General features: G+C 45.3%; 1 long non-coding RNA gene across 1 annotated transcript; it reads right to left on the reverse strand.

The window, feature by feature from the left end:
* Positions 1-1,352: 1,352 nt before the first annotated feature.
* LOC134554618 (uncharacterized) lies at positions 1,353-9,979 on the reverse strand. The gene is made up of 5 exons (XR_010081295.1): positions 7,696-9,979; positions 7,412-7,569; positions 6,523-6,658; positions 5,077-5,166; positions 1,353-4,949 (listed from the first exon to the last, which is right to left on the reverse strand). It is a non-coding gene; the product is annotated as an uncharacterized LOC134554618 (long non-coding RNA).
* Positions 9,980-10,144: the final 165 nt, after the last annotated feature.

Below are 10,144 nucleotides of genomic sequence, written 5' to 3' on the forward strand. Positions count from 1 at the left end.
GTGCTTTTACTAATAGATGCTGGACAGCATTAAAAGCAGAACTGGATTTTTGGCATATCGGATCACAAGACAGAAAACAGTTGAAATTTCCTAGTGACAATATTTCTTACAGTGAGTGGATGTTTATTTGCTGTTATTAATCAGTAAAACTTCAGTGTGGACAGTGCAGGATCCTCTATAAGACATGGAAATACACACTGCCTTGAGAGCTTGGAGCCTGAAAAAATGTTTCTTGTGTGACTTAATTCAACACAGTCATTTGCATTAAAAGACTGGAGTGTTGTAGGAAGGCTCTGAATGTTTTGTTGGCCATGTACCTTTACATTTCTCAGGCCCTTTGTGTGCAAAGTGTCACTGCCCAGGTGCCTTAGCATTGAAATATTTACAAAGGAGATGTGCTACATGTACTCTGGTTCTGTTAGAGATTCTACTTCGGTTTCTACTCGCTTTGCTTGAAAAGAATATTATTTGAAATCTAAAGAAATGTTACTTTATACTCAAAAACGCTGATTTGTTCTGAAAAGCTGATATAAAGCAGAGCAGGACAATTTTCACAAGAGATAAATCAGCCAAGAAATTTACACTGATAACTCCACCCTTCTGCTGCAAATCCTTAAATATGTCATATGAGATTAGACTGATACTATGGTAATACTTGTGCCAACAATCAGAACTAACAGACATTTTTGCAAAAGCAGAATTCATGCATGAAAGATTTGTTTTTAATCTGCCCAAATGGAGTAGTTAATTTTATACCCTCCTACTGGATGCTGGAAAGCTCAGCTCCAACCTACTCCCAGTCTCCATCAGCAGTGTTTGCCCCCAGATCTCATTGGCACAGACCTGTCCCAGAGCAGAAGGTGACTGCAAGAGTTCAGAGACCTTACAAGTGTTACTGAAGGGTCTCTCAGGATCAGGAGACTGCTGACAGGCCTGTAGTTTGAGTCTGTGGTACTGTGACTGAGTACCTCTCCTTAAGATAAATCTACAGACAGCAAGTCAGAGGTTCCTCGGTCTTTGTTGGCCCAGAAACCCCACAGGACTGTACAAGGACCTTGAATTATTGCACATCCAAACAAGCAGGAGGAGAAATATAATTAAAGAGCATTTCATAACCTACATGGTTCTGAATTAAGGTTTCACTGGCAATTTCGTTTGGACATTGCCTAACTTTTAAAGGCTTGGCTTTGCAACATTGGTAATGTTCCTGTAACACCTGTAGCATTTCCTGTGCTCCTGAGAAGGACAGCTGTTGGTGCAGGGTCACACAGCATCACAGCACCTCCAAGGGCCATCAGCTGTATGTCCCCACCCCTGTGTGTGTCCAGCACAGGCTTCTGCCCCCTGAAAAAGAAACAGCAGCAGTGGACTGTTATCCTCCAGCCAGACCAGCAGCAGAGGGGGATGAGTGTTGGAATTTGGATTATTCAGTGGATTCATAAGACCATTCCTAAGGCTATTTAGTATTTACACAGTTGTTTCAAGCATGTTTCTACAAAACAGTGTGATTTATTAGGAGCTAGCTCTTACACAATGAACTAAAATAAAGCAATTAATTAGTTAAGCTTGCTTAAGCCAACCACAAGATCAATGTAGCAACTTCAGAAGCATCTTTGACCGAATTCAGATACCTCTGATATATAGTCCCACTTGCCTTTTCTTCATTTAGTGGCTGCCAGACTAATGAATTGACCCTTTCTCCCTCAGTCATGTGGCCTTTTCACTACCTCCTCCCAACTGTAGAATTTTTGTCATCCAACTACCCAAAAGCCTGCTCTCCTCCCCCAGGCAGGCAGCTGCTGCTGCCTCGGCCAAGGACACTCAGCTCCAGTCGTTTCTGTTCTGCTGCTGGGGCAGACAGCACAAGAGGCAAATTCTTTGCTGGCTGAGCCAACATGAAGACCAGCCTCAGGGAAGCTCTGTTCTGCTTCCAGCTCTGCAAGTCAGGATGTCCCAGCAAGCACAGCCCGTTGTGCCCCTTTCCACCCACATCCCCCTCTGCTCTGCCCTGTGTGGGGCTGCTTCCCACAGCTCTCCCCTGCTGCTCCGTGGCCTCCCTGCTGCCTGTGCCCGACCTCCACTCTCAGACTGGGATCACCTGTTCCTTCCTCAGACTGTCCTTCCTTTCCTAATCTCCAACAGGGCCTCCAACTTTGGTTCCCTGTGCCAGGTCCTAGTCCAGTCTCTTGTCTGGTTCTTCATGTCACTGCCTATCCCTCTGACTTTCCACTCTCTTCCTTCTTCTCTCTTTGTGCTGAAGTTCTGTTGTGTCTTCTGTCTGCCAGTTCCTTGCCAACCAGTCTCAACATAAAACTCCAGTTCACAGTTGCTGTTTCTCTGTGTCTGTGTCTCAGTCTCCCACTATCATGTCTCAAATCTCAAAATTTCACACGGGGTTTTACCTTCCTCTCATCTACACCTCAATCTATCCAGACCTTCCTGTCATATCTTATTCCTTTCCCTTGATTTGTCAGTTTACCAGAAGTGTGGTTTCAGTCTCTTGGCCAACGGTTGCAAGGGGTTTAGATATTCTGGGGGAGAGAAGCATGTTTTGAAGGCTGATGGCACAACAAATCCCACCTAATTTTGTGAGCACCACACCTATCATGGAAACAGTGTATGCCTTTGTCATTCACTTCTGTCTTCCCCTCTAATGGCACCTTGGCTCCACTGCCTTGATTATGAGTAGACAAAAACTGGGAAGGTTGGACCACTTGGCAGAAGGGGAGAGAGGAAGGCACAGAAACCAAAGCTGGAGGATGCACATGGAGACTCAGAGCCCTTGTCAATGTCTAAAAGGTGATACTCAATGCACTGGCTGACACCAAGCTCTGTCCCATTGAAATCAGACTCCGAGCCCCCAGAGAAAAAGCTTCTGCTTGGGGCAAGATGCCTTTGCAATACAAAGAAGGATGCAAAGAGGGGAACCTCAAAATGTGGTTCTCTCTTGAAGGACTACAGCACAGTTAAGATGTTGCTATTTTTACTGTCACTTCCTTTTATATATTCAGAGCCAGGTCTGCTTATTTGAGTGGCAAGAAGTTATTTTTGCTTTTTTGTCCAATTGTTTTTACAAAGCTATTGTATGATAAAAGGACAGGGTACCTATGTTCTCAAAAACAAGCAATGATTTAGGATTTTAGAACTACCATGTAAAAACTAATTCTGGTCCCGCCACCTTCTACTTTCAACTCATTAGGCACCTAATCATACCTTTTAGCAATTTTTTAAACAGGCTTCCTAGGTCTTACAAGAGCTCTTCCAGGTGGAAAGACAGGACATATCAGCACTGAAGCAGCACATCCAAAATGTCATGCATGAAGTTATTTTCTTATTTACCAGTATGCACACAAACTTTTTCCAGTATGTGCTGTCCTTACTGCCCCAAGGCCAGCAGTTCCTCAGTTTGTTTAGTGCAAGGGAAAACTGCAAATCCAGCAGGCTATCAAGCAAGCTAATCTTCAATTACACAAATGGAGGGTCAATCAGTTCAAACAATTTATCTTTCAAAGTCAACATGACAAACAACAGAAACAAGCAAGAGCTTTTTCATTCACAACGGACAATAAACTGCATTTTTTTAGTGTAGCTATTCTAGACAGGATAGTAGCAGCTGTTAGAAACTCTTACTTTTCTCTGCAGTGAAAGACAGGGCAAATTAAAGGCTTCAGTTGCCTGTACTTTGAAAGAGGAGAAAGGCCAGAATGAAAACTCAGTTAAACTGAAACAGATGCTGATTATTCCAGCTCCAGTCAGGACAACCATGAAGAAACCAACCTGTCTTGATTTAATTTTCTTTTCTGGTACTTGCAAATCCATTTCTGACATCTCAGGATAACTCAAAAGGACAAAGCAGGATCCAACAGGACACTCTGTGCTCTGGTAGACAAGCTTCTCTTAGCTTTGGTCTGCAGCACCTGAATTTCAGTAGGTAGTGTGCCTTCCAAGGACAAACCACATCCAGGTCTAGTATAACTCCCACGACTAAGGGGCAAGAGGGGATGAATATTCTCAAAAGTGAGTTCAAATCTACAGAGGTTGAGCTTCCTCTGTAGTCAATAAGATAAGCCCTGTGCTTAGGCACTCTGAATCATATTCTGAAGAAATCACTTTTTCCATTGACCTCATGCAGACCCTGGGGAGTTGAGCTTTCCAAGGGAAAAGCTACTTCCTCCCCAGGAAAGTGCATTCAAGTCAAAGTGGCCCTGGGTTCACCAGCTTTTCACATGCCTCACGAGTGCTGTAGGTCTGTGCCTGCAGGTGGTACAAGGCATCTTCCACCATTGTACCTGTTTCCCTTGGCTCTCCTGGCAGGCTTCTAAAACTGGCTGGCACCAGTGCTGTGGTGTGGCTCGGATTTCATTTACACTGCGTGTTGTTTCATGCCTTCAGAGATCCGTGGAGATTAGGACCAGGCTGACTGGAATGGCACGGTGGGTAGGAATGCGAGTGCAGCCCAAGTTCTTCTCTGCTGAACTTCGTACAAGGGCACATCCTGACTCCATTCCACATTAAAGAGAGGCAGGCTTCCACTTCCCTGTTGTCCTCTCTGATCTTCCCGTTCTCAGCAGCCACAACAGAGTGGCAGTGTAGCCTCTCCTTCTGAGACAGACCCTGACCACAACCAGTTCTTAACTGTGTCATTTTTAGCTGATAAAGCTGTAAAGCCGAAGGAAGGAGGCTCCCGCAGTAACCAAGGAAGGGGAAAGGTCTCTGGGAGTGTTGGCTCCAGGAAGGCAGAACAACTTTATTCCAAGTTTTTTTGAGATTGCTGTAAACAACTCACCTGTGTCCTAAAAGCAGCTGGGAGTGGCAGCACGTCCATGCTGAGCTGTGAGAAACAGCTGCCCCTGCCCAGGCACGTATCACTGCCAGCAGGTTAACCCAGGCCACAGGCACAGGCAGTGTTCCTTGGGATTACAGCCCGTCACTGCTGCAAGCTCTGCTGCCTGAAATGTGGAAGAAGAGTCTCCAGGAAAACAAATAAACAAACAACCCTCGTTGGCATCCTCACAATCAGAAAAATATTCTTGAGGAGTGACCCGGGAAGAAGTTGAGTTTGAATAAAATATTTACCTGTTGGTGTCAATAGCTGCAGCTCTGCTTTTTTCTCTTCCTCTTTGGAGTGCCAGCAGGGATTGAGTGCTGGAGCCAGGGTTGTATTTCCTGAAAGGTGACAAACAGCAATAAAACCTAAAGTCAATCCCACACTGACATTTTTACATAAATTGCTCCTTCCTGAAGAAAAGAGATGGATGAAAAATAAAATCAGAAAGTAGTATGAAAAAGGTAATCCTACAGCTCAGTTACAGGAAGTGAAAAGAGCAACCCCAAAAATCGCTCAGGAGCCAGGCATTACAGGGAGTACACCTATAAAGGAAAGTTTCAGCTGAGGATTTCTAAATGAAACCCTGAAAACTAAATCATTCAAGTGAAGATAGATCTTCCAAAAGGACATAATGAAACTCCTTCTGCCCAGAGCCATGAAAACCAGAGCAGAGTGAGTGCCAGCAACCCTAACATTTATTATTATTGTGGTAGTGCACCGGAGCCTTGATCTTTGTGTGGGGGGCTGTACAAGAAGAGTGTTCTGATTCAGAGGCTGAAAGCCCAAGTATAAGACCAGAAAAATCACACATATATGTCACAGGCACAGGGAGCATGAGAGAAGAAAAGCAGTCAGAATGCTGCCAGGTTTTTTTATAGGCCATACAGACAAGGAAGAGTGTTGAAGAGAGCTCAGAAAGATTATTTTTTAACACACATTATTAAGAGCCTGGTTGCAAAGATGGGAGGAAGCACGGAGCTGTTTGAAATGGCAGCAGGTAGGCAGTGGAACTGGTCATCACAAGCTGATCTCAGGAAAAGAGCTGACATCCCAGTAATACTGTGGAACAGAGGAACAGGGATGGGCTAAGGAAAGACGGATCCTGAAGAGGATGGAGGAACACAGAGCAAAGGGCTAAGAACAGTCCTGCATTGTGAGGACAAGGGCTTGGTTATCCAAGAGTTTTCTTTCCCTCTCTTGTTTCTCGGAGGGAGGAGCAGTGTTTCAAGGGAGAATAATACAATCATTTGACTGTGCTGAGAGATTTATTGTTTGACTTTACCATGTGTTAAAATATTGATTCTCTTTCTAACATATGCTTGAGATGTTGACAGTAGTTTTTTTCTGTAAAGAAGACTGACTTCTGCAAACAAAAGGTGGGACTTCATGGCTGGATGCGGCGAGGATGGGTAAAAACAAAGTGATGTAAGAGAAGCACAAGTCTCGAATTTCTTCCACTCAATTAAATAAAGATAGCAAGAGAGACACTGAGCAGTGTGTGGCGGTGAGAAGCTGGAATAATTAAACAATAATCTGACAGACGGTGCACTTACGGGCAATTACAGCAAGCCTCTGCTGGCACTCCAGGGCATGAGGCCAAAGACTTAAGCGAGTCAAACCACACAAGTAGAGCAGTAACCTCCTAGAAATGCCAGTGAAGAGCATTTGGCTTAGGAGCCCAGAATGGGACTTACGTGGAGCCAGGTCTCTGCATTTCACCAGGTGTTAGCAGGAAGAGCAGCAGCCTGTCAAAAAGCTGCTTCTGTGTCCCTTGGATAATGCATTTCGAGTCATGTCTCCTTGCCTTTTGCATACATCTTGAGGATCCCACTGCATCAAACAACAAAATTAAATTAAGTATATTCAGAAAGCTCAACAGAAAAAAATCATTTGTCTGTCAACTCCCTTTCAAAAACAAGGAGTGGGTTAAACACCAAGCCATCAAGCTTCAGGCTCTGAAGGCATTTGGGATTCCCGCAGGGAGCCACGCCAGGCTTTCTGTTCCTTGCCTTACCCCACCCAGTAAACCCAAACCACCTTCCTCCTGCTGTCTCTGAAGCTGGGCTCTGTGTCCCATGGGACCACTCAGCAGCTTCAGGGACAATTGCATGAAATCTGCAGGTGTATTTCTGAAAGCACTGGCATGGATCGTTCACCAAATGCTGCCACACTACATTTCTGATCTCATCACACAAGGAGGTGAAACAAGCTCTAGAATTTTAGAAAACAAGAAAAAAGAGAGAGATCCAAGTGGAAAGCAAACGCAGATCAGGTGCTGTTAAAAGCTCCTTAAACTGTAAACAAAGTATTTACTTAAACTCAGAACAGAAAGTCAACTTCAAGATGAGTAGTTCTCATCAAAGCTTTATTTTTAAACACCCCATATCTAAGCTACTTGATTATACAGGACTCTGAACCAAATTTTGGCTTTTTAAAGTAAGGACTTGATTCCAGACTTTCTTGTCATATGGAAAGCATGAACTTGAAAGGCTTAAAAAGCAGAAGGCAAATAAAAAGCATTTAAAATGTATAAAGACAAAAACCAAGCCTGACAAACAAATGGGACTGGCAACATTGCTTCACCTACATGCTTTTTTCTTCTACTTAGTAGGAGATGTTTCTCAAGACTTGAAATAAGTGTTGTTTTGTATCTGCAGGGCTTTCAGCAAGCAGTTGCCAAATTACGAAACGCTCTGGATTCCAGCAATGCACATCTCTGCTGTCTGCTGCACTCGGAGTATCTGGGAACAGGAGGAGGAAAACAAGCTTATCATTTATAAAGTTATTGCTGGTTTTGTGGTCGTGAGGCTCTCTGCAGTGCACAAGAATAACTTGTTTGTGACATCAGTAAAATAAGGATGCACAACCTAGAGCGCGTTGTCCTCTCCATGGATACCACGCTTACGCCTTCTCAAATAACGCTGGGTTTCATCCCAAGGTCAAGTCTCAGGACTCCGGGATGCTTCATGGGGACACAACTTGAGACCTGGGCACAGGGACAGTCTGGTTCTGACTTGTTCAGACACCAAGATAAAGCACTGCCTCAGCACAGTGCCATTGCCAGTGCACAGTGCTTTTCCCAGATGGCAAACTGCTTCCCAGCTATTCCTGGCAACTGGAGAGGCCCCTGAGAGAAATGAATGGGTGCTTGAGCACGTGCCGACCCTAAAGTGGTCAAAAAATGGGGTATAACTATGCTTTCTTTAGCAGAAGAGATTGGATCCCTCATCTATAACTGGAAAATTCACATTTTTTCTTCTTGTTTTTCTGCTAACAAAACAAGGGAAATTAAGGTCCTCTATGAAATGGTTTTCCTTCCTCTTAACTATAGCCAACACCATTCTAGTGAATAAATACCAGCCTTGCTCAAAACTAAACCCAGTCCTATTTTTAAGGCACTTCAAAAAGAAGGATATTAAACTGCATGCCCATGCCTCCCTCCTCTCTCTTATCCAGACCTCCCAGTCATGAAGGTGGTAATTACAATTTTTTTTCCTGGGAACAGGAAAAAAGGAAGGAGGTGTCTTAAAAACAGACTTACTAGAAACTATTGAAAACAACCTCCACAATCACGCCTGTCCCAGCACTATCAGCTTCCTAGGTAGGCTGCCAAGCTGGCATTTGAGTAGCTAAGAAAATGGATCTAGTACAGGATGCCAGACTCCTCAGTCACTAAAACGCTCAAGTAACAAACTGAGTTGACCATTGTTTCTTATCACCAAGCAAACAAACCCTGTTGGCAGGAAAACTACTTTTGGAAAGTGATTCCCTGCTCAACTGAGAAGGGCTCCAAATGGAAGTGATCACATAATGCTGCACTCTAGGTGCCCATTGGCACTGCGAAGGACACTGGCAAAAAACCTGGCCTACAATTTGATTTCAACATCTTGCTTTCAGCTCATTTCTGTTGCTCTGCAGGCCATATTTGTTACCACAGGAATAATTCCTGCTCTCACAGTGCAAAGTTTGCAGTCATAACTAGGTATCTCTTATGTTCATTTTTAGCCATTGCAATATCTAAGATGCTGGATTGGTTCTTAAAAACAAACTGACAAACAACTACAGAATACTGCTCTGCAAATTGCATGTACTGTTTAAAATGCCCTGGTCTAAAATCATCCATCATAAAGGAGCGCCTTGTCTTTTCCCTTCCAGTCAGCACAAAATACTGACTGGCACATAGAAAAGCACATCAGACAAAGGAGCTTTTCCACTGAAACCAGTGGGAATGCTTCTGAACACTTCAAAGGGTAGAGAAGGATGTCCCCAGCAAGCACATCCATTTTACAGCCTCATCAACGCCAATCTTCTTGACCTGAAAGTGGAATGTGTGAGTAAGGACACCACGGGCCATGCCTGTGCTGCCCGGGACCAGCCCAGCAGTGTTATCTTTGGCCAGCTCCACAAAGGGCAGGAAGGAGGAGCCCTGTCTCACCCTCTGGGGTCTGCTGGCCTCCAAGCCAGCACCAGGCGAGGCCTCCAGCGAGGTGGAACCCGGCTACCTGAGGGATTGTCAGCTTCCTATGCTAGGTTGCTTAGAGGAAAAAGGAAATGGTTCTGGAACAATGCAAACAGAGGCTTTAAATAACTGTCAGAGAGGTGCTTCTTACTGGAAGTTAAAAGTTTTATCACTACTCCCCCAGCAAACCTTGGATCCCACAGCTGACAGGCCCCACCTGAGGTAGCAGAGGGAAGCATGTAGAGAGCCATCACCAAGGCAGAATGGAAAAGAATTATTAGCAAAGATCTTTTTCTCCCTCATTTTACTCATCCACGGTCATGCCCTGTGCGTAGCAAGAAGCCAGATCTCACTCCCAGAACACCGAGAGAAGCCGTGCCCGCCTGCCAAGGCCAGGTTAGCAGGATTACCAGCCTGAGTGCCAATCCCCAGGCACACGGGGTGCGCAGGGCGCACAGGCGAGCTCATCAGCAAACTCTAAAATTACAACACATCCCGGACTCGGGGCTTGCCGGGGCACGGCCCAGCACAGGTGAATCCCTGTGCGCCCATCCCGGTCACCCGCGGGGGTTTCCCGGGGAAGCTGCTCCCGGTGGCAGAGCTCCCGCAAAAGGCGGGCCCCTGTGGGGGATCCCGGCGCACCGCCCCGTCAGGTTCGGTGACATTGGAGCTCTGTGTTTAGAAAGACGGCGGCTTTTACTGCTGTTTACATGTCAAACAGCAGCATGATTCACATCGCGAATCCCGAGGCGCTGCCTGGAAACGAAAACCGGGACGCGTACGCCCTGGCCACGCCCGTCTGCTGGGGATTTTATTTACAGAAGCAGAAAATAAACCATAACAGCGCCTCAAAGCCC

This window comes from Prinia subflava, chromosome 9 (genome assembly GCF_021018805.1).
Source record: "Prinia subflava isolate CZ2003 ecotype Zambia chromosome 9, Cam_Psub_1.2, whole genome shotgun sequence".
In the NCBI taxonomy this organism is placed as follows: Eukaryota; Metazoa; Chordata; class Aves; order Passeriformes; family Cisticolidae; genus Prinia; species Prinia subflava.